Source organism: Pteronotus mesoamericanus, unplaced genomic scaffold (genome assembly GCF_021234165.1).
Source record: "Pteronotus mesoamericanus isolate MK-2021 breed Mesoamerican mustached bat unplaced genomic scaffold, CSHL_Meso_final contig_163, whole genome shotgun sequence".
NCBI lineage: Eukaryota > Metazoa > Chordata > Mammalia > Chiroptera > Mormoopidae > Pteronotus > Pteronotus mesoamericanus.
Window position 1 is genome coordinate 16,454,533 of NW_026555064.1, and position 24,668 is coordinate 16,479,200.

Below are 24,668 nucleotides of genomic sequence, written 5' to 3' on the forward strand. Positions count from 1 at the left end.
AATTAATATCTGACTCCTCTTATTTTCTCGTCGATCTAAGAGGAAGGGGGTATTCTATAAATGGATCTTCCATGTGTAGGTATGGAGATATTCCATGATCCCCCACTGGTCTTACTGCATTTTAAACCCTGTCCTTTAATAGTCTGTGTTGTGATAACTAGTATTTTATCTAATGTAGAAATATTCTACTTCTATCTTTTGTCAGTTAAATTTCTAATTCTGTTGGTAACATTATGGTGGTAATCTTCACATGTTATTTATAGACCAGTGTGAAGACCTTTGAATTTAAAAATTACTTTCATCGTCCAAATATCTTTCCTAATATTGTCAAACTATTTAACAAATGAGAGACTTTGAAGATTAAGGAGATTTGCTAAAGAGTGTGGATTTTTTTTTTTCACAGCCTTATAATTACTCCCCATCTCTCTTAAAGATAAAAGTTCTTCCTTAGAGTTATCTTGAAATGTGCAAGACAGCCTTTCAGATAAGTATTTATTCACGGTAAGGTCTCTGCTAACTTTTGCACAGCCTTAGAGTTTAAGTTCTTCAACTGGAACAATACTTGCATACATTTTTTACACCCTACAGCCTTGGAAGCTTCAAAGATGTGGAAGATTGGTAAGAATGAGACAATTGACACCTCTTTTTAAAACTGCCCCCCACCCCCAGCATGGGAGTTGCACGTGAAGGGTGTCCACCCAGCACACTGGGCTTGTCAGGGAGAAGGACGTGGCTACAGCTAGGGTTCCTCTTTGCCGGAGTGTCTGTGCAAATGTGCCCTGTGATATCTGGCAATCCTGAGCATTATTGCATTCTGATGCTGGATGGCGTAAACGTCCTCCTTGATGCCTAAGAAAACCTCTCTTCTATAAGAGACCAGGCGCCTTGTTGATGACGAAATCTAGGTCCTCCTGGCTGCGGAGGGCAGTCTCCCGGGTTCGTGCTACAGTTATCAGCAGGACCCTGGGGTTCCCAGGATGGGAATGGAAGCGGTCCCTGGAGTTTTCACCATCCTAACACTCACTTGGTCATAGGGAAATTGATTCCTGTAGCTCATTTGCTCTGCGAACAAAGCGTTCCGTCTGTTTTGATTCTCGATCCTCACTCTTCATCTGTCATGCATTGTACATTGTTTTTTTTCTGCACCATTACCCACAGCAACAGACTAGACAAGACTATGTCATTAACTGCAGACCTCATTGCCGCCCTCCGGAATCGAAAACATATTGCTGATTATTGTGTTTAAAGTCCCTAACCTGTGTGCAATCTGTTGAGGCTAAGAAGATGGTGATGTTAGCTGTTTGGTCTCGTGAACCATGACAAAACTTAATTCTCTCAGGCTACTTGCAGGGAAAACCAGATCGTGACCATGCAAAGCTAAGGCAAGTTGGGAGAAAAAGGAATATAAAACCGAAGGGCTGAAGGTGTACTCTTTATCCTAGGCATTCACTCTCAGAATTGCCAAGGGATACAATTTATACATTAAACTTAGTTATTATCCCATCTCATTTCAAAAGGGAGTTGAGTAAGAGAACAAAATGAATCTTTTTTTTTTCTGCTTTAAAAATAAAAAAGAGAACTATGGAATAAAACTGATATTTTTCAATAACTACCACCTGATTCATTTACCTTGGCCTGAAAACACCGGTCTTCCCACTGTGCTGGTGCTCGGCATCAGGCTGCAGGCGGTTATCCTCGTAGGTGTGCTCGTTTCAAGGCACCAAAGGTGCCTGTTGTAAAGCTTTTGTGAGAAAGATAAAGTGTAATGTTAAGTGAGATTCTATTAGGACTTTTAATAAAAAAAATCTGAGTATGAATTTAAGAAGAGTGATCATATTCAAGCCACACAAAAACCATCAACTGTGGCAGCCATTTAGACATCGCAACAACTACATGAACTCTACAGTTCATGGAAGACGAACTGTTTCCTGAAAGAAGTTCAGACGATCTTAGAATGCATTTATTATGATGAGGGTTATAATAACTGGAATCATTTTGCCGCTCTCCTTCTGGCTGTGAGAAACACCATTATACTCTCTTAAATTAGAGATATTTTCTAATAAGAAACATTTGAGGAAAAATGACAATTTCTTCTTAAGTTTCTAAGCCCAAATAGTACCTTTTTACAGAGCTTAATGAACTAGGGTAGAAATGCCCTGTTAGAAACATTAACACCAGTGTTACTTTTAGTGGAGTACTGATGGAGACACGGGATTTGGTATTCTGAGCAGATGCTCTGCTCACCACGGGTCGTTCAAAGCCCTGACCTGCCCATAGTTCATATTAATCAGAATTATCTAGTAGGATTCTTAAAATAATGAACCCATGGTCCTTACCTACAAGCTATTCAATGAGAATCTCCTTCGGTGTGAGTCCACAATCTGAATATTAAATATTAACTGTTGGTGACTTTTGTTCATCCTAAAATGCAGAGTCACCAAAATTGAAGAAAGCAGTAGGTAATCTTTTGCTTCAAGAGGATATTTTGATTTTGTCAAAGGGCCCAGTCATTATAGGCTCAAACCAAGAGGCTGCGAGGGTTCCGGCGCCAGTGGAGCCTGAGAGAGATGGACAGACAGGCCTGGCCGAGGCTCAGATACCAGGGTATCGGGCACAGTTCCGAAAGCACGAGTTCTTGAAGGCTGTCAGAAGGGGAAAATACTTCGCCACGACACCTGAGCGGAGGTAGGCTCATCTTTGACTCCGAATTCCTGAGGCGGCAGCACTCCCGAAGGCCTGGCGCCCGGTCCCGGCAATACGCCTCCTTCCACCTTCAGTGCGCAGCCATCTGCACCTGGGCTCTGATGGGCAACTTGCAGAGGGAGAAGAGCTCCTTGTGGGATCTGGGGCATCTGTTTGAAGAAATTCCAAGAAAGCTAAGGGGAATGAATTTAGTGCTATAATGATGAATTTCAGGATGGTTGTACAAAAGGTATTTTCTGTTATTGTTCAGCCCCAATTTCCAAACTCATTGGTATTCAGCATTCGTGCATGAACTATAACATGAAAACTGCATTTAAACATTATGGAGGTGAAACACAGTCTGGATTAAATCCAGCTCTTACAAGTTTCCATTGCAAATTACCAAAGGATTTTAAACTAAATTGTTAATGGGCCTCTCTCCTTTGGGTGCGGAATGCTCTCATAAATCTTCCATAAACCTGGGATGCAGGGCATGCGTAGAAATGTCCTTTGTAGTAACTTTTCTCAGGGTTTAATTTGCACTGCATTCAATAAGTACATTCTTGTGTATTTTTTCCTGGGAGAGCTGAAAATAAATCGTAGCGGTGTGTTTAGAAGGAAACACATTTGAGCTATTTGCATGAAGATAAATAATGACTGAGGCCAACCTTAAAAGTGTACAAAGTCAAAATGGCCTAGGTGTTTTTATTTATTTGTGGATAACTAGAGAAGCTTACAGTTTTGAAATAATTTGCCCTGTGGTGTTGGTTTTCGAGGTAAGTCTGAAGTGTCTCTGAAGGTGACATTTTAAAGTTCCTCTTTAAATGGCACAGGAATATCCATTGCACACACACGAGGTGCAGATGAATTTCTTGGTTTCTTTCATTAGGCTTTTTGATTATCAGAGCGTATTAGCCATTTTTCCTTAAAAGAAGGAATAAAATTGGTTTGACTTTTAAATAACATTCAAACTATATTGATTACCTACAATATACTATGTTAAAAAATGATGTGTAAAAGAGAAAGATGAACAAGATAAATGTCTCTCCCTTCAGGAAGCTTGGCGTTCATCCGTCTGGGTAATGCTCCTGCCAGAATAAATGTGAGACGGGTCCATGGGAAAGTGGTTTGTGAAGAACGGAAGTGACGTTGTGTCTGTTCAAAGAAGCACGGGGCAGGGGGACTCTGAGGCTGCTGGCGATCTGCTTTCTTTGGTTAAAGCCCAATGGCAAGAAAGCTCTTGGTGGTGGCCTTCTCAATTTGCAAGGCTTGCAGTTGAAATATGCGCTTGGGTGAAAATACTCAGAAAGTGGGAGGAAGGAAAGAAGGAAGGAAGGCAGGAAGGCAGGAAGGCAGGAAGGAAGGAAGGATTGTGTTTAACATCACATGTAGGTGCCACACACACACACCTGGTAGAAAGTATTTGGCTCCGAAGAGGCTACTTCCCCCTGCTTAGGTCACATACAGCCAATCCTCTAATCCGTCTTTGAAAAATGGATTTTAGGATTTCCTTGGCATAGGCAGTCAATCAGTGTTGATTTGGAATTTTTAATCCAGAACTTCCTGCATCTGCATCTTCACTTCTTTGGTTCTAAACACTTGGGAGAATTTGGGAATTAAAACTCAGTGTTGCCTTGACGGGTGTGGCTCAGTTGGTCAGGTGCCATCCCACAAAGCGATAGGTCGTGGGTTCGATTCCCAGTCAGGGAGCGGGCAAGAGGCAACCAATCATGTTTCTCTCTCACATCGATGTTTCTCACCTTCTCTTTCTCCCTCTCTTCCTCTCTCTTTAAAATAAATAATAAAATCTTAAAAAATAAAACACTGTGTTAAGGACGCCCTAGCATCACCACATGTAAAATTTATCTTTTTTCCTCCCTGAACCTAGTTATGAATCATGTGCAGTGAAGATAAGATTTGTATATATTTCAGTTCCAAAAACATCACTTGAACAAAAACTGCAGTCATGAAAAAGACTTTATTTGAGCATAGGACAATTAATGAAAATACTATTATAAGTTTTTCATCTTTTAGAAAGAAATAGAAAGCTTAGTAGAGAGTCATATGTAATGCATAAATCTGCTATCAGTGCAGATGACTCCTAATCCAAACTCTGAAGAGAATATGATTGACAGGAATGTATCCAAAGATTGTTTCATGTATCAGCGACAGAATTCTGTGGAACAGGAGGAGGGAATGAAGTTAGGGTCCTCTTTAACCAAGACTCCTCTCGCTGTCAAAAAAAAAAAATCCCTAGGACTCTTTTGGTTAGAATTAATTCCAGAATGTTTTAAAATCTGTATAAAGATACTTTGGGACACAATTTTATTATGCTTGCTTGTTATAAGTCCTTCCTACAGAGTGGTAGTAAATCTTATTAGGTAGTACTCTGATTTCTCATTACAACAAAGCCAATATTTTTCTTCACCAAGCTATACCTCCAAATACAATGTAGAAACCATTGCAAGTTAAGACAAAATTTGCATTTAATGATAGAAATCTCATCATAAATATTATAAAACTCTAGAATACATTCCAGAATAATGTAGGGAGTAAAAAAGATGAGTACTATATATTAAGTTAAAAATAAAACACCTGACTTTGATATGTGGTTTGGGATCCCAATGATTATTACTGGCATATATATCAACACAGCTATTCAAAGTAATGAGTCATTCAAGCTTTAAAAATATTCCTTTTTAATATCATTTGTATAAATTGGATAGGATTTAGTTATAGCCTTTAAAGTACCTGAAAAAATGTGTCATATTTTTCACAAAGGGTAAGTAGACTGTATGATCTCTTCTTGAAGAGAACTGTGAAAATTTCAAATGTCCAAAGGGTGTGTAAACACCTTTGTAACCATTTTTACTTTGTTCTTATATTGGTTTGTATACCATTGTGAAGGCTTTGAAGGGTAACATAGTCATTGACCCCTCACAGAATTCTTATAAGAAAATTCAGTTCAATTTTGGATTTCTATTTCAATACATGTGAAAATGCTGTTGTTATTTTTATTTCCTACTAAATGTGTGTATATATATCCGTTTATCTCAAACAGCTGTTGGAAGGGACTGATCCCTAACTGCAGTCTTCAGCTAGAGTCTAAACAACGGCCTTGGACGAGTCTCCCCAAATAATCATTTGAGGGTATATTATGATTTTAATTTTGGGATCTTTATGGTTGATTATGTCATCATTATAAACATATGGGCTTATTAAAAAATATGGAAGAATGCACTTTACCTAAACTCCTTCCTTTTTACCAAACTCATGAAGAACAAGAAGGGAAAAATAGCAAATGGCAGAGGAGTAATTTGCATGTGTTCAGAAGTGAAAATGTGGAACCAATGTTACCCAAACAACTTCTGGAGTGACATTCTCCTTTGTTTTCTCTCAAATGTAAGCACTCCTTGGGGGTGGGTGAGGATTATAGATTTTGTGGGCAGGGTTAGGAGTTAAAGACTTTTCTAAATATTATTAAATATGCTTCAAAGGAACATGTTTGTGCAGCTTAAGTGAGGAATTATTAAATTTCATCATTCACTCTCATTTGAGGTCAAATTTATTTGCGTTTATACATGTTGCATGGCATTTAACATTGATACATGTACATGTGCACCCAGTAAAAATATGAAAACTTTATAGGTGTTCTCACGTCAGGGTACAACATAAACAATGTAAAACCCTTGGGAATGAATGAATGCTGTAATTAAGGACTTTGGGGGAAAAATATAAGTGGATGGTCAGTACTCTGGTTGCTGTGTGGCCAGCCAGGTTCTGACTTCATCGACACATTTCATAGAAAGGGCGTTTTAATGAAGGATGGAATTGGGGATAATTCATTCCATGCTGTGAGGTTAACCACAAGCCTCTACGAAATCACAAGACGTATTACTACTGCAGATGTGCTGGAAGGAAAAGCAGGGACTGCAGTTCTGAAAGCACTGTAGTTTTTTCTGACTTGATTTGATCGTGAAGCATATCCTGGTTAAGTGGCCAGATTTAAAAAATGTGTGTGCATGTGACGTGTGTGTGTTCCTGCTTTTCTGGGACAACACTTCTTATTATTGGTGTCCCCACGACAGCTGGGACAATTTCGGAGTGGCAAGCGCTGAGAGCGTCAATGCGCCTGCCTTTGTGCCGCTTCCTTGCCTAACGTTTCCACAGAAAATCCTCCCCTCCCCTGTGTCATTGTGTCTTTTCGTGCTGTCGCCTCCCCACTCACCTTCTAGCTCAGCGAGTGTGGGACCGTCATTACCGCGTTGCTAAGGCACGGACATAGCTTGGCCGTGTTGAGTATTCTCTCCCCTCCTTCCTGCAGCACCTGGGTGCTCTGCTCAGAAACTCGGGAGGCGGTTGCGAGGAGGTGGACCGCAGCTTGCCAGTTCTGGGCCAGGGCCTGAGAAAAGGGGTTTGTTGGAATCAGTCGCATAGAAAACAGAGAAAAAATGAATCTCTTCTAGCTTTTAGAGTATCGAAATTTTAACCCCGAAGGGAAACTGAAGGGAACAGACCAGATTCGGGCATAACAAAGAAAAATGTACGTCAAGGCAAAGGAATTCTTTTCACTGTGGAAGTTCGGTAGATTCCCTAGGATCCGGGACGGAGGCGGGGAAGGAGGTGCAGAGCATTTGCGTTGGCTCAAGCTGCCCTGTCCCTTCCTCTCTCTGCCCCGTCTCCCCCTCCCCAGCTGTTCCAGGCCTTTGGCCACCTCCATCTAATAGGGTACAAGCTGACTCAAGGTTCCAGTCCCAAAGGCTTTCAGGGGTTAGAAGAAAAGGGTGACTAAGTGACTGATATTTCCCTCAAGGACTCATGACCAAGAAGCGGAGGTGATGGTGGTCCACGTCCTGCCAGTATCGTTAGGTGATAAATGACATCTTGACACTAAGTCAACTCTTAAGGCCTTAGAGGCACACCTGGGGAATTGGCAGATGGTGGTATCGATTTCTGACATTCTGGTAGAAGGGGAGCTCAAGAAATTGTGTTGAGTTATGGAAATGTTTTTAAATGAGTTTTTTTGTTTCATACACAAGTTTGTAGTGCAAAATTGTGGTCGTTGAATAACTAAGGGATTAGGACAAAGGACCTAAATAAGACATTAATCTGCAATGTCTAATATCTTGTGGAGGTTGGTTGGCTCAGGGAAAGGAAAAAGCACTGGTACAAGTACAGGTCAGTTGCTGACAGGGGCCTGGATGGCTTCGTCAGAGAATAAAACTTCTTCCGTGAATTGTCACTTAATGTAGGAAGTTTAAGAAAATGTATTAAAAAATATTACTCTGATTCCTCAACAGAGGAATCTTGTCCTAATGCAGAACAAGGAACTGCATTAATACCCATAGACCTACCAGCAGGTCAGAGAGAAGCATTGCTAGCCTCATTTGCTGCGCCTGTGTTTTCATACTTCCTATTTCAGGTGTTGTGTGGTCACCTGTCCTGAAGGCGAAACTCCAATGAGCCCTTAGTGTTCCCCAGAAACCAGGTGGTATTTCCCTTTTCTTTCCTTGCTGCCTTTCTCATAACGTTTCCCCTTTGACCCGACTTTTGGTACCGTAGGATTTATTCTCAGTTTCACAGCGATAAAAGCGGAGGCCAGGTGAGCTCTTACAGTCTCCTGTCACAGAAGTGGCCCGTCGTCCCCGGGCACCTAGCCTGCCACACGCAGGATGCCCACGGCCCTGTGTACCCTTGTGCCCTGATTCCCGTCCCTGTGACTCGCCCAGAGGCTACAGGCCAGCAGATCTGCCCTCTTCTCCCCTTCGTTTCCCTCTTCCTATTGCTACCAGCCTCCCTCCCTCGCTAAAGAAAAATGAAAACAAGATGAAAAAACCATTCAACCCTCCTTCTCCCCATTTCCCTCTAGCTATTGTCCCTCTCCCCTTGAGAGCAAATGAACAACAGGGCCGTCTGCGGTCCCCGTGAGCGATCACCCCCATTCTCTCATGGGCTGTACCGGTGCTCTGCTCTCCCACCCCCTCCACAGAAATTGCTCTGATCCACATCCCCCGTGCCTGTCATTCGCTGTACCCCACGGTCAGCCTCTCCGCTCTCCCCTCTGGCTTCTCTGCAGCGCTGGACTCAGGCCGGCTCTCCCTTCTCCTGGAACAGCCTCCCTCACCGTCCTGCCGCTTCTCTCCCCTCCTACGATCGCCCCTCCCTAATCCGACTTTCAGGGAAATGAAAGAATTTCTGAGTTCTCCACATAATACCCTTTAATATTGTGAATAAATGAAAGAATGTCATCGTTAGTGGACTTTAATTGCAAACATTTGCAATAAAATGAAGTTCCCATGGACTAACGCAAGTTGAACGGAAAATTCAATATTAAATTTTATTTCTATTTGATGAACTTGAAAAGAAAGAGTGGTATTATTTTACACTCTGTTTATTTTCTGATGACTTTTTTTTTTAATGCGTTGGGTTTTAAAAGTTTGTAGAGCATTCTTTTTGACAGAGATTTGTGAAATTAATCCAGGTATTTTAAGTAAAGCTTGAAATGGGGACTAAAGATGCAACAGAGATGCTACTGGTAATATAACTAACAACTTAGCTTACAGAAAAAGAAGAATCAAATAATACACTATGAAATTGAAACTTTGATCCCATATAGGAAAGAAAAGAGTTTGCCAAAATAGTAACAATGTAGTCAAACTTTGAGAAAAGCTCTTTTTCTTCAAGAATAAAATAAACATTAAAAAAACTATAAAAATTACTTGTTGGCTTGTTGGCAAATTCCTATATTTTAAAAAGATTTCTGTATGCTGCTATTCCCTTAAGATTAGCACTTATCTAGGCCTTAGATTGTTTTTTTTTTTCTTTTGTGACTTCTACCCAAGGAAGCCTTAATGGATGATCTGTCTTCCATTCTACTGTCATGCTGGTAAAAGAAGAACAAGTAAAACACAACTATTACATGAATTAAATTTACTAGCAATGTTGGCTTCCAACAATACTAAACTCTAGCTCAACTTACCCTGAACAGTAAGGAATTTATTGCTTGACAAAATGCAAATTCTGGAGGTAAGGCAGACTCAAGTTGGTTAAAACTCCGAGTTAATACATCCATGAGCCCGTCAACAACTCAGATTCTTCCCACTCAGTACTAAGAGTGTGAGTTACCTTCACAGTTGCAACATGATCACAGCAGGTCTAACTATCTCATTATCACATTCTAACATACAGAGGCAGAAAAGCGATTGTTTTTCCTTGGTCAATATTTATGATTAAAAAAAATTTTTCACAGGATTGCTGCAGCAGAATTATTTTCAGGTCTCAGTAGATAGTCAAGTGAATTGAGATATTCCTATTCAGCCAAAATCAAACAATGTTTCCATGACTCAAATGGGAAAAAGGTAAACACCAGGATGAAAATCAGGACTCAGCAGATGCAGAAGAAGAAAAACAAACAACTATTGAATAGGCAGCCCGCCATGTATGCTACTGGCAAGAATCAACCCATGTGCCAAAGAAGTTAGCCTCTGTAATAATAAAAATAATGATAAAAACAACAACAAATTCTTACCAAAAATGCAAAACTTGAATTCAATCATGGGAAACAGTCAAACCTACAGTAAAGTCTGTTTTATAAAATAACTGGCTATTCTCTTCAAAGGCGTAGTCTTGAGCCCTAAACGTAGAAAGAACCGCATGAAAACAGATTGTAAAAAGCTAAGGAGACCAAGCATCTAAATGCCATGGAAGATCCTCAGTTGGATCCTGGATCATAAAAGGATATTTAGTTTCTCTAGATTTTAAAAATGGTGTGCTATCTCTATTACTTTTCTGATTCTGCTATGGTTCTATAATATGTTACCTTTTAGGAAAGCAAAGTGAAGGATAAATGGGAATTCTTTGTATTATTTTTGTGACCTTTTTAAAGTCTGAAATTGTTTAAAAGTAGCAGCATGTATATATTCAAAATGAGCACATATGCATGTAAGAATAATTTTGTCAAGAGGTTGTCAGAGAAAGGTTAAGGAAAGTAAAAGTTAACTGATTTTGGAAACATTTAAAAAAGTTCTCTAAATGAGGCAAGGTTTTAATATGCTAATTTGAACATTCCAATGGGGACATATAAAATCTAGCCCTTCTCAAGCTTATTTGCCTTCCCTCATGGAACCCCTTATTGACGTAAGTCCTTTATTAAACAGTGGTGCAAGCAACAGGTAGTCAGGAGGGTGTTTTTAAAATGGAATGGATACAGAAAGAAACCTTCATGGAAGATGAGTCCACACATCTGTTCCAAAACACGATGAATAGGAGTAGTAGGGATCTCAGCTTGTGTCCAAGCCTTCTTCCCCGCGCTGGGCTCAGGCGCCTCTGGGCACGTCGGTGAACATGTGGGACACGCCCCACAAGGTCAGCCCACAAGGTTGAGGAGCCTTTTGGAGAAGACTTCATGCTTTGGCCCTATCTGGCAAACTGACAAAGGGACAGGAAGGTAGGAGGAATCTCTCAGCAAACCAGCAACAATCACAGTGACGACAAGGACTGCAAAGATGACAAACTACCTGGACCAGAGTGATTTGCCAGCGGCAACGGGCTTGAGCCGGACAGGGGGCCTTCGGTGTGAATGGGAAGAGTGGCAATGGATTGGCCTTCTCCTTGGCTGGGGACTGCGCTGCCATCCCTGTGAGAGAGGGAGCCGAGGCCAAACCTACCGGGCCGAGCGAAACACGGTGGCCCTCAACCCCATCTCCCACCAGCCATTCCCATGGCAACCTGCAGCCGAGGCCCATGTCCTTCAGGCCAGCAGGGTGTGCCCGCAGCCAGTGCTCTTTCTGGCAGGACGCTGGCAAGGACGGCGGGCAAAGCAGCAAAGGATCGGCTGGAAAGAACCTGGTTGGAAGCACCTATGTCCTGTACCCCACACTGATCCCCAAGAGCGCACGCCAGTTGTTGGCATTGAGACAGGTCGCATGTTAGCCGTTTTCTGGAACTCTTTTGATGAGTTTGTTTGCTTCTGGTGAGACCAGGAACCAGAGACCCCTTCTTCCCATGCCCTCCCTAGAGCTGCACGAGTTGGATATGGTGCTCTTGGTTGTCTCAGGCTGACTTGGCCTTCTCAGCAGAGCTTGATGAACAGCAACTGATAGTAAAACCTGAGCCAGTCAGTGAGGTCACCCGCAGGTATTGTGATCACAAATGAGTCTACAACACAACCTCTCCGGCGAGACAAAGCAAACGACAGCCTGCCTTTGAGCGCGCTCAGCAGCACCTCATCAGCGCGTGGTTATTGGCCTCGCTCTGAGATGTCGGTGAGCCCTGTGCCTCCCACTGCACCTGCGGGGACACGTGTGGGCGCACGTGTGTGCAAAGGGTGCTGAGAACAGACAAGAAAAGGGTGAGGTGACTGCATTTAAGTGTTTTACTTAACTTTTAAAATTTGTTTAGTTATATTTTGTTAGCATTCCATCATTTGACCTTTCCATGCCTCTTAGTGATAGATTTCTTCTATATTTTCACCAGAAACTGTGTGCCTGTTACTCCAATGTTATCATTAGAGAGATGCATGGGTCGTAAAAGTCCTTTTTTGGGGACCTTTGGGGGGTTGCCTTTTATGACATCCTCATTCTTCTCAGTATCTCCCAGGCCAACCTGGATTTCCTCCTTTGTTTCTGCTGGTGGTTCTGGGAGAAGCTATTTAGGATACACTTATATTTTCAATCACAGGTCCTGTCTCAATTTACCTTTTCCTGGTTAAAGAAATCTTTCTTGGTTGCTCAGCTACAGTACTATATACACTCTCAGACCTAGAATTTTAATGAAATTTCCTGATATTCGTGTTCCAAGCAATTCGAATCCAAACAAAACACCCTATTCATTTTTGCCACTGAATAGGAAATGGCCCCAGCTAAAGAATACACAGCCTCCTTTCTCGTTTGCTAATAGGTTTTTATTAACATCTTCTTGGACAATTAATCTCCCTAGCTGGGAATTCTCCTTCCAAATGCCTAAGTTTCCGTCGCCTACAAGAGGAATAAGATAGCTGCTACTGGCGCGCAGGTCTGGGCCTCGTCAGTAGTTTGTAGACAGTCTTATCGCCCGGAGGGATGTCCCTATGCAACTCAAGACTTCACTGCTTTCGCGTAAAAATCTGCCCAGGGTTTGGGGAAGATGGATGTGAACTGAACTCCTGAGATGGTTGATGCTATCTATTACTTCTGGGACTAATCAGTATTTGGGGAGAATAGTGGAAGGGGGAACTAAATGCTGTAATATAATTTCAGTCAAACCTGGGTTGCATGAAAAGAAGTATGCATGTGGACAGCTTTATGTTTAAAGAAAAGTGCTTTTGTCTTCTTGCTACACACAACTCCCAAAACTTTGTCATCTGTCTTGAGAATGATTCTAAGCTCTCAGTACAGGTTTTTACATCTACATTGCATGTCTACTTAGCCATTCTCTAAATTCCACATATGATAATAATGGCAGAAAGAAAAATAATGACATGTTCATAAAAAAAGCTTCATAATTCAATAATATTCTTTCAAGTGGATTATCTTGTTTGGTCTTGAAAGCAGCTTTATAAAGTAAACAGGGATTTTAGTTTCGTTATTCATTTTCAGGCCAGTATACCAGCAGATATGTGATTTGGACCTAGTCATACAAATGTACATTAACAGGTTGTAGGAAAAGTGAAGTTGTGGTCCAGGTCTTGCAGCTACAAAAATTAGGACTATTTCAGCTGTGCTGTGTGCATGTTCCTCCCTTCATGGTTCTTTCTCTTAACTTCCTTTTTTCTGATATTGTCAGTATTTGTCTATCGTATTCAGTCACCTTGATACTTTGTCATTGTCTGATAACTTCTTAATCACTGACTCTTTAAATTCCTCATTTATAACTTCTTTTACCACCTATCCATAGAAGTATAAAAGTATAGGTCATTAATCTTAAAAGGCACATACTTTAGTCCAAATCCCACAGAATGTTTTGCTTTTTTCCACAAAATCCTGGACATGTGTTTTACTTTTCTTGAATACCCCATTCAAATTTGGATCCTAGCTCTGCTATCTGGAGCTATCAAATGTTTGTTCTTTTAGTACTCAAAGACAAATTTCATCTTCCAAAACCTCTCTTTTTATAAGTTATACAATCTTAATTTCTTTTTATAAGTTATACAATCTTAATTTCTTTAACTATTCTTTTCAGGATTTCAGATCAGTTAGAGATTCAAGTGACAAAAACATGACCTAAACTTTAACTTTAAAAAGGAATTTATTTTCATATACAACTGAAATATGTAGAATGAGGGCCAACTACAGGACTGAGCTGGTGTAGAGGTTCAAAAACACTCCCAGGTTGATTTTAAAAGGACGGCATGAAGGAATTTTGGAGTAATGGAAATGTTCTGTATCGTGCTTATGGTGGTGGATATTCAACTCTATGCTTTTTCAAAGCCTTAGTGATATATAAAATGCACCATAAAGAGTACATTTTATTGATGTAAATTTTAAAAAATCAATCAATATGTGGGCATAACCTAAATTGGCATGAACTGTTTATATGTACTGTACCACAGGAGGAAAACCAACTGTCTTCTTATCATTCTTACTAACAGTGGGATAACATGCCACAGATTAAAAAGCAGATTTTATTATTTTTCCAGATGTAGTAGATGACTTTTATTTTGTTGGGTATGAAAGAAGCCAGTGGAAATGGAGAAGTGCCCTCTTTGAATGTTAGTATAGCATGTAATAGTCAAAGAATAAGGCATTCCGTGGAGGAAAAAGAATAGGCATTTATTGCTTTGGGTTTACTTCTTTCACAATATGAGATTATATGAGATAAGGCAATTACAGTTAGAAAGAAATAACCATTATTTACCTCCCTGGTGCTCTTCTGATGAGGACTCAATTACTTGTGTCCAAAGCTCAAGTCACCTAAGTTCTAGCATAATGTTTTATCTCAATTGGAAACTTTTCACAATTGGTAACTAAGTCACTTTTTAATTTAGAATATAGTAAACAAAGTGATTTCTTCAGGTTTTTACATCTTGATTATTTGATTATGCTTATTGACTCACTTTACTCAATTACCCTCAGCATTTATATTTGTTTTTTTTTCCTGTCAAGGGAAGTGAAATGTCAGATACAGAGTTACATTTATTGGCAAGAAGGGGACAGAATTCTCTTCGTGAAAACCATCCATATGGATAATACTACTACACTATACTGAGCTCAAAATGAAAGTTTTTAGTATGCATTGTATTTACTCTTTTTTTTTTAAGTCACTTTATATCTAAGTGTTTGCAGCACAATTGTGTTGTCAAAGGCGATCCCAGCCTTTGCTCGCTAAAATACTTACCAACTCTTAAGAAGATTAGGGAATCAAAACTATATCTATTTTTCATTCACCTAGTAAGCCATGCATGTCTTGAAAGTGCTATATTCACAATCACACTTCAAACGACCTCAGTCGGTGTACTGGATTTTGTGATGACTAGGATGCTTTAAAGTCAGTGAAGATATAATTTCTTTCCTTTTCATTAAATCAAAGAAATTTTTCTTTTACATAAATGTAAGAGTTAGATAAGCATCCCAAAAGCTTATTTGACCTGATTTTTTTCTTCATATCTTCCTTTTTTGCTTCATTTCCATTCTCCTTTCTCATGCCTTTGACTGCAAAAGTAAGCTGCTGGTTGGACATTCTGGTATAGTTTAGCATTTATGTTTTAAGTAACTTTTTCCATATGCTTGTTTTTGCCTCCATGAGGTCTCTTTGTCTCAACTTTCTTCACTCCCTATTAAAGAAAAAAAATATTCTTTAGCTTTCCTTGTTGTGTTTGGCTATGATGTGTAAAATCATTCTACCCAGCTCTCTCCTGTAAGTTTGTAATTTTAATTAACTTTCTATAAAATTTCCCTCCTGACTCCACTATCCAGTTAAAATAAGTTTCAACTTCCTCAACTCTCAAGAAGTGGGATGTGCAGGAAGACAGTGATTAAAGGATTAAAATAAACCTCTAGAAATTCTATTTCTTCTTTGAAGAAAATTAGGTCAGGTTTTGCCATGTTTTCTGCTTGGCTTCCTAATTCATGGCTGACCATCAATATTTGATTATTTAAAATGGCTTTGGCTCCCTTTTTAAAAACAGGATTAGTTATGTATGTCGTACAAACTCCTACATTTGTGGTAGCATACTCTAAAATTAAGGTTATTACCCTTTTTTCCAGCGCTGTATGCCGCTTTTACACAGAACTTTCTAAAGAATATTCCTTCTTGGGTTGGAAGTTTGGATGCTTGATCTCAGATGTTGTCCAATCATCAGCACATTCAAATCTTCAAAGACAGAATCAAAACAAATATTGAAGGATGGTAGAGACAAGGATGTTAATCATCTTTGAATAAAAGTAAATTAGGCAGCATTTGTATAATTAAGGCAAAAAGTGATGTAACAGAAAGATACCATTATTCCAGGTATCCAAAGTCTTCCACCAAAGTCCTATTGGAAGCAGAAATTAGGGAAAAGATGTGATCAAAGTAGTGGATAATATTTTGAGAAGAAAATTTATGTATTCTGGTTTTCATTTTTCTTCTGTTTTGGAAATGAATTCAAAGTCAGTCTAAATTATATTATTTAAGTATGCATTTTATTTGAATGTAGAATTATTAATTTGGCAATATCCATTCAAATTTAATATTCACATACCTTAAGACCCAGTAATGTTATTCATGTCCACTCTACAAGACATTTTTTATGTTCCAAGGAGTCATGTACAACAAAACTATTGAAATATTATTTGTCACAGTGTAACATGAGAATAACCAAGAGAATCAATAAAGGAAAGGCTAAATAAAACGTGGACTACTATTAACAGTTAAATATCTGCAAAATGGTATGAACTGAAAATTATGAACTGCAGGCTGATGTCTACATGATACCACTTATGTAATGGGGGTGTCAGGGGGAGACAGGACACCCATGTGTCACATGTATAAAATTGTTTATATATACATATATAAAGTAAAATTCTCTAGAAATATACGTACTTGATTGCCGTAGTTAATTCTGGGAGAGATATTTGTGTTGGCAGTTTGATAGTCAAGAGAACCTTTATTTTTTTAATCCATGTCTTTAGTTTTCTATTTATTTTGTATTTCCATGTACTATCTGAACAGTAATTGATATTAATATAATATTTAAGCAAAAATGCATTTTGGCAATATTATATTTTTATTATAAAAAGATAAAATGGACATATATTTACATATTTTGTTTTCTGAATTCAAATGATCTAGCCTAGTCACCTATGGACCCACCATTCACTTCAAGATACAGACTATGAAATAGCTAATTTATGATACAGGCATATGTGGTCCTACTGTCTCTTTTATTTAACAAAAAAAGAGACGATGATAATGGAGCTAGAGAAGGGCATAAATATCACACTTATCTCAGTGACTTCAGACAGATTGGAACATTAGCATTTGCATCTAGATGGTAACAGCAAAATGAGAATAAAATATATATTATATTGAAAAAATAGAGTGACAATGATATTATGGTCAAAGTCTTCCTTGATTTGCCAGCATATGTGATTTCTCTCTAATCCCGTTATGCAGGATGATGGTGATTCTAGGATGTCCTCTTTCCTGTGATGAGGTTATTTCATTATCTTGAAGATAACAATTAGCAGTATGAACTGACCAATAAACTATTTTTGCTTTGGAAACAACTGGATGGTTTTGTTGAGCTTATTTGCTAGATAAGTCACGCTTGGACTTTTTTGTAGGTGATAATTACTTTAAAGTTAATAACTGCTTTAGATACAGTAATGGTTTTGCTGTTTAGAGAAAATGAAACCAGAAACAGATGTCTTGTATTATTTGATGATCAAAACCTTATCTGGAGCAAGGATGGACCTGGAGAGAGTAGTTTTATATTTTATTCTCAATCTTGATGATGCTTTGTTTGGTTACGAGGCTGGTAAAACAGCAATGCAAAGTCTCCCAGAAGCTATAAAATCATGGTTCATTAAGCTCACACTGTTCCTGATGAGGGCCTGACCGAGCTGAAATGTGAAACTCAGTTTTTACTCTTCTTTCTGACATAAACACGTGCACACATGCACGCACTTCAAGCAAATAGAAAGGTATAAAGTATAACACATCCATGTATTTTTATCTAGGCTGGTGACATCTGAGTAGTGTACATTATATGCTCTTTTTAAGGATTATTTTTTATGAAGTGCACAATTATTTTTATGGTAAAATTACCTTTGTAACTTTCCCTATTCTAAAATTTATCAGTTCCAGAGGAAAACATTTTGGATTTCGTATTTATCTCTCCACACATATGTTTTATACTTTTTGTACATATGTGTATTTTGTGAAGAATACGTATGTATTATTTTGCAAGTTATATAAGTACACATGAATTGTATCATTATCCATATATCTTTTTAAAATTTGCTTGTTTTTTTAAACCCAACATTACTTTTGAGATTTCGCCAAGATGAAAAAATCAGTTCTGTGAAGCTTAGATCTTCCTTGGCCAGTGAATGAATCATAGCAAGTGAAGAGTAAGTCTTTTGCGTGCTCATCCGTCAAGCGCCATCCTCTCTGTTCCTCCTGGCGATGAATGCTGTCATAACTGATCTTACGATCAGTCAAAATATTTGTACTTTTACTACATATACATGTACCCAGAAATATTAGGCTATATTGTTTTGTGTTTATTATAATTGTGTGCATTTTGCTTTTTTGTCATGAAATATTATTTTTATAATTCTGGCAAAACTTTTTGCAATAAAGTATAGTTTTATCTGAGCTTATATAGTCATTCCAGACTTCTTAGCTTTATTGTTTGCATAGTTTATGTTATTCTAGCCTTTTATTTGCAACTTATTTGCACCTTTAATACTGAAAGACGCATGGCATATAGTTGGGTTTTGCTTTTTACATTTAGCTTAATAATTTGCTTTTTTATTTGGAGAACTTAGTCCATTTATATTTAATGTAATTTTTGATAATGTTGGATATAGGTCTATCATTGTGTGATTTGTTTTCTATTTGTTATAATTTTAGTTATTTTGATCATTTTCTATCTTCATTTATGTTAATTAACTATTTGAATCTTCTACTTTATTTTAGCCATAACTCTGCATTATTTTAAAGTATTTTCTCTAGAAATGACAAAATGCATCCAGCAGAGTCCAGTTAGTGTTTATAATGGACTAAGTGGAGAAGCTTGTAACAGTTAATTTCATCTAACACCTCCCCCATCCTGTGTGGTGTGTTGTCATGTATATTAGGTCTATCTGTGTTAAAAATTGAAGAGTAAAACATTTTAATTTTCCTTCAAACAGTCATTTGTCATTTCTTAAAATTAAAAAGAGAAGGGAAAATGTGTATCTTACATTTGTCCACAAAATTGTCATTTTTTATTGTCTTTGTTTTCTATAGATTTAAGTTTCTATTTGGTATGGAGTTTCATCCCAGCAAGCAGCAATGTTGAATAAAAATGGTGAGTGTGGACATCTATTTTACCTAATATAAACAGATAGCTTCTAGTGTTCCTTACTTTGAAGAATATTATTACAACAATTTATTAAGTTAAAGTGTTTTCTATATGACTAGTTTAATAAGAGCTATTATCATGAATATGTTAATTTTTATCAAAGTTTTAACTTATTTAATAGGATTATCATGTTTCCCTTCTTCAATGCATCAATGTAGTGAAGGTCATTTCTCAAATTGCTAACTAAAACCAATGTTTGTATTCTCAGGATAAAGAAAATTTAATCATTTTTAAATTATCATATTTTTGTTTAGTGTGGAATTTGAATTGCTATTTTGGCCTTTTGCATTTATATCAATAAGTGATATCAAATTTTAATTTTTTTCATTTTAATATTGTTCTTTATCTGGTTCTTTATTCCTAAGTACATTCTTTAGTGATTTCTTGAGTAACTGTGTGGATGGAAAATTGTCTCAATTTTTGTTTCCCTGAAAGTATATTATTTTATTCTCATCTTGACTGATTATTTTTCTGAGCATACATTGTTGAGAATTATTTTGTAGTTCTTTTAATGTATTATTCCATTTTTATGGCTTGTACTATTATTCTTTTCAAACTTTGCTGCTCTGCATTCTGTCTAGTCTTTCATTTTGAAAATCCTATTATTCAAAAGTTGGATTTTCTCATTCTCTCCTTGATGCTATTTAACCCTTTGTCTTATTTTCTATTTGTTTGTCTCCTGTATTCTAATCATTTCTATTTTACCCTTGATCTCACCAATCTTTTTTAATGAGGTATTTTAACTGATTATTCTATTTTAAATACAGTTATTTTAGAGTTTCCTCTGATAGGATTGCTAGTTGAAGTTCTCAGTGCTCTGATTCTGATGGTGTTATGCCTGTGGACTTTTGCCTGTAGCATGTGCTACTTTTGGAACCAAGAGATTTTTGGCCCACCTTTAGCTGTGGGATCCTATGAGCCCTAGGGCAGATTTGATGGACTTCTACAAGGAACCCATCTGATTATTAATTTTTTAGCTTGCAGTTTCCTCCATTCAAACAAAACAAGTGAAATTTAAAATCTGTCACATGCCATGGTAGATCCATGACTAGACACCGCTACGTATGGTTCACAGCAGGTTGGCCGTGTGGAGGAATCCTGTGCTGATAAACAGTAAAAATTACATATCATTTCTCCTGTAGAAAAGTTATATTGGTTATCTGAAAATTTTGAGTGACAGCATGGGAAAAGTAAATTTGTAAATGGTTAAGGTATTATAAATACTCATTTACCATGCTGAATTAAAACATTTACTTCAAAGAGGTATACTGTATAATTTTGAGGGGGAGTTTTACTAATATGGTTACAGGATTAAGAATATATTTCAATGATCTGTGCTCCCAGGCACTAAAAATTACAGAAATAAATTAGGATTTGAAGTGTATAAGTTCCAGAGTTTATATTAATATTAACCTTTTATTACATAATAAATGAGCATGATAGTAAATTAAATATTTACATTGCTTATTTGGCAGTTCGTGTGGTGCTTCCATAGAAGAAGTTAATTACATCTGTAGAATAGTCCTAAAGGAGGCATGGCAGATACAGTTGTACTCATTTTACATATAGATAAACAGCCTCAGCCTAGTTAAGTAACTTTTTTTTAATAGTGGGAGGTGGAATTTGATCCTGGATTTTCAAGTACTACATTCATTACTCTTGTAATTGTGCCAAGGATACTAGGAATAATCATTTAAAAAAACCATGACAGTTTTTATCTTTTCTTTTTAAATTTAATCTTTATTGTATCTTCCATTACAATTTTTTTTTCACACTATGAGTATCACTTACTGTTTTGGTTAAGATTATGTTTGTGGAATCATAAAAAAAACTCAAAAGAACAGAAATGTAATCTTGACTTTCACTGAATTCTTTTTCTTCTCTGTGGAGGTTATACAATTGTAAATGCAACTTTGAAGAATGCTAGCACGCTAAATTTTGAGTCTCTGGGCACCAGATTTATCATGTAATAAATAATAAAATGATATGTTCCTTTAATGACCTAATTCAACAAAGACAAACTATGTAAAAAGATCTCAAATAATCCTTGTCAAAGTGCAGATTTTTCTTGTTAAATCTAATAATAACCAGCTATTGGGTGGAGCTAGAAGATTTCTATTTTGGGTATATTTCTATCTAATTGAATATAGCACGATTTTAGTGTCTGAGGTTTTATCAAGAAAACATTTATGAATTGAGCCTTGGTTAAATGCTATAATTAATGGTACTTTGACTATTGCAAATATGTACACACACACATATTAATATATGTGTATATATACACTATATATAGTGTGTATACATTTTATACATGTGTATAAAAAAGATATGCATTAATCTTTTAATGGATATATGTGCATACATATGATATATATGTGTATATATGTAATATATACATATGTACACTAATATGTGTATATATACATACATACATATGTATATATAGTGCATATATGTATATATACATTTCATACAAGTGTATAAAAAAGATATGATGCATTAATCTTTTGCTTTATTTCCTAACTTGCAAAATAACAGTAAGTTCTAAGGTAGAGATTCTAGAGGATGGTATAATTTTCTGTCAAAAACTATTTTGATTTGAACTTTGATTTTGTGTATTTTGCTGTTGGTCTATGATTTCCTGTCACATTGGGACTCTGAACTCACATTATCATACTTTGGTTACAATTTATACATTGTAGTCAAAGTACAAATGTTTATCAGCAAACGTAAATTATTGTATAATATTTATTTAGCATATTGTTTAAATATACACATTTTCTATAATGATATCCATGTGTTTCTAGCTGCTATTATCTTAGAAAAAAATTGTTTGCATCAGGCTAAAGGTATGTGCTTGCCTACTCATTTATATGAAATTGTTCATTACAAGCTATTGAACTTCATGCATTCTGGCATTTATACCATTATTATACAATAAGCACTGAAAGTATTCTATTGATTTCATGGGCCCAGTATTATCTTGGATAGTGGTAGAGATGAAAACTTAATCAGAAGCACAGGAGACTTAAAAGCTTTTCAGTGTATTGCTTCAAGGATCTCTATATGTCTTATCAGCAATAACCTTAATGAGATCTATAGAGGCTACATGGAAACTGTGCCATCTTTGATCTGGGGTTGTCCGCTTGTTTGCTTTTGTTTTGGACCCTTAAATTTTCCTCCTGTACTGTGATCTGTACTTTCTTAATTTATGAGATTCCTTCTTCATTTGGCCAAGTTATTTATTTGGTTTGTCAAACTATTTTGACTTCAAAGAGTTTATTCAAATATCGAAGATGTATGGAAAAGAGATGGCTAGAAAATATATAAAATATTCTGTCTTATGTAGGAGAATATTGAATTTGAATCTGAGTCAGTTATCACTAATATTTTGCCCATAAAAACCAGAGGAAGCTCAGCCTTTTATTAGAAGAAAGTGGTATGCATAAGAATTGAATTTTATGTTTATATTAATTTTTTCACTTAATACCATAATTAGATATTACCGTAAGAAGCACATCATATATTAAATCTAGAGCAACTTCAAGAGACACTACTTATTGCTATAAATATGTACTTATTAAAGAACCACTCATATTTATATCATTAAAGTGATAAGGAATTATAAGTTCCAATAAAATATAAATCAAACACTCTTCTTATCTCTGAAATAATAATTCAAGCTTTCTCCAAAGATAATTGTGACTTTTACCTATGCTGGAGGTAATGCACAATGGAGTCTGTCAGTATCACAGTAGGGCAAAGGATGGTCAAGAAAAACATCTTTCCCTGGGAGTTCATTTTTCTTCTTCTATGACATAATTTACAAAAGGTTTTCTCAGGTCAGTTTTCCCTTAAGGACAAGATCATTTGAAAACACCCAGCCTTTTCTCACAACCAAAATATCTGGCAGTGTTTTATTTTACTTGTTTAAACCTACTCCTTGTTGGAAAAAATCTGGGATTTAGAGAGATCAAATGTATCAGGCCAAAACAGAAAACAGTGTCAGCAGTTCGGACAACAGTGATCAGGTCATCTCCTGATGCCACCTGTCACAGTGACGGAGCCCTGCTGATCCATGCCTTTCATCAGTCACGGAACACCCCTTTACATGGCCGTGTCTCAGGACACAGAGTAGGGCTTGGAGGTGGAGCGGTTTTTCCCACAGCGCATCTGTTCTCGAGACTGTCGTGCATGTGTTGCTGGCTTTGTTCTGTAGCGCATCCTCAGGCCTGCAGAGGCACGGAGCACAGAATCAGAGTCCATGAACCGCTCTGACTTCATGAGTCTGTATCCCGCTATCTACCCTATGGAGCACATGTGGGACCGAGTAGCAAAAATTTCCCAAAGGAATACAAATAGAAAGTTTCTATCAAAAGGTCCTTATGGCAGAACAACACACTGTCCTAACCATAAACGAAACTAAAGAGGAGGAAGTCAGAAGAATGATCAGGACATTCATAGGTACTTTAAAAAACCTTCAAATCCCACATCTGCATATACACAGCTCTCCCTGTTCTCTTCCTCAGCCTGTCAATTTCTGTCCCAGTCCAGTTCCTTTTACGATATTTTTCTATTTCCCTGTTTTCTCTGCTTCCTCCTTGTCACTTTAGAGGTGTTGTCAATTCAATGTGTTTTCATTCACAAGATCAAAGGTATCTGAGGGTGGAGAGGAAGGGAGTGCACTAAGGATTCCTAAAGCCCGGTAACGTGCTGAAACAAAGCGAAGCATTCCTATGCAATGCGATCATTCGCGCAATTGACTATCAACGGTAAGGAGTCAATATGAGGAAAGAGCACTGTTGCTTTACCTTTAGTAATTCAATTTTCCTACCTCTTTTCTAGAGTTTGCATTTAATAATCCCTAGCTGCTGAAGAGTTTTCTTATTTTTTAAAATTGTTTTTGCAAGTGTTAGGACTTCCCAATATGCAGTGGCAAATCTTATTGTGCAAATAAACAATATGAATAGAATTAGCCCAAATGGTCTTTAGGTTTAAAGTAGTCCAAGTGGGTAAATACCTAGTCATTATGTTACATGATTCAAAACACATGGTTAAAAAACACAAACATCTAAAGAACACAAAACATACAGATATTTGGAACTACTTGGACGATTAACTACTTTTTTTGGTTTATTTTTCCAAATCCAGATTTGCTCCATGTTGCCAAAGACACAAAATGCAAAAATTTGTTTTCTTCATTAAACTACTTATTAAGGTTCATTTAAGTTTATATCATTAGAATTTGGTAGAAAATGTGGCTCTTTTTCTGAAACAAACAAACAAACAAACACAGAATCCAACTCTATAACCTTTTCATATAGATATTCTGGTTTGTTCTTTTGATATAAACATACAAGAAATGCCATGTGGATTTGAACGAATTGTTGTCCATCAAACAAAGCAGACTTCAGCGATGGCAGCTGGTGGAAATGCTTTCTCATTAGCAAGGTACTAG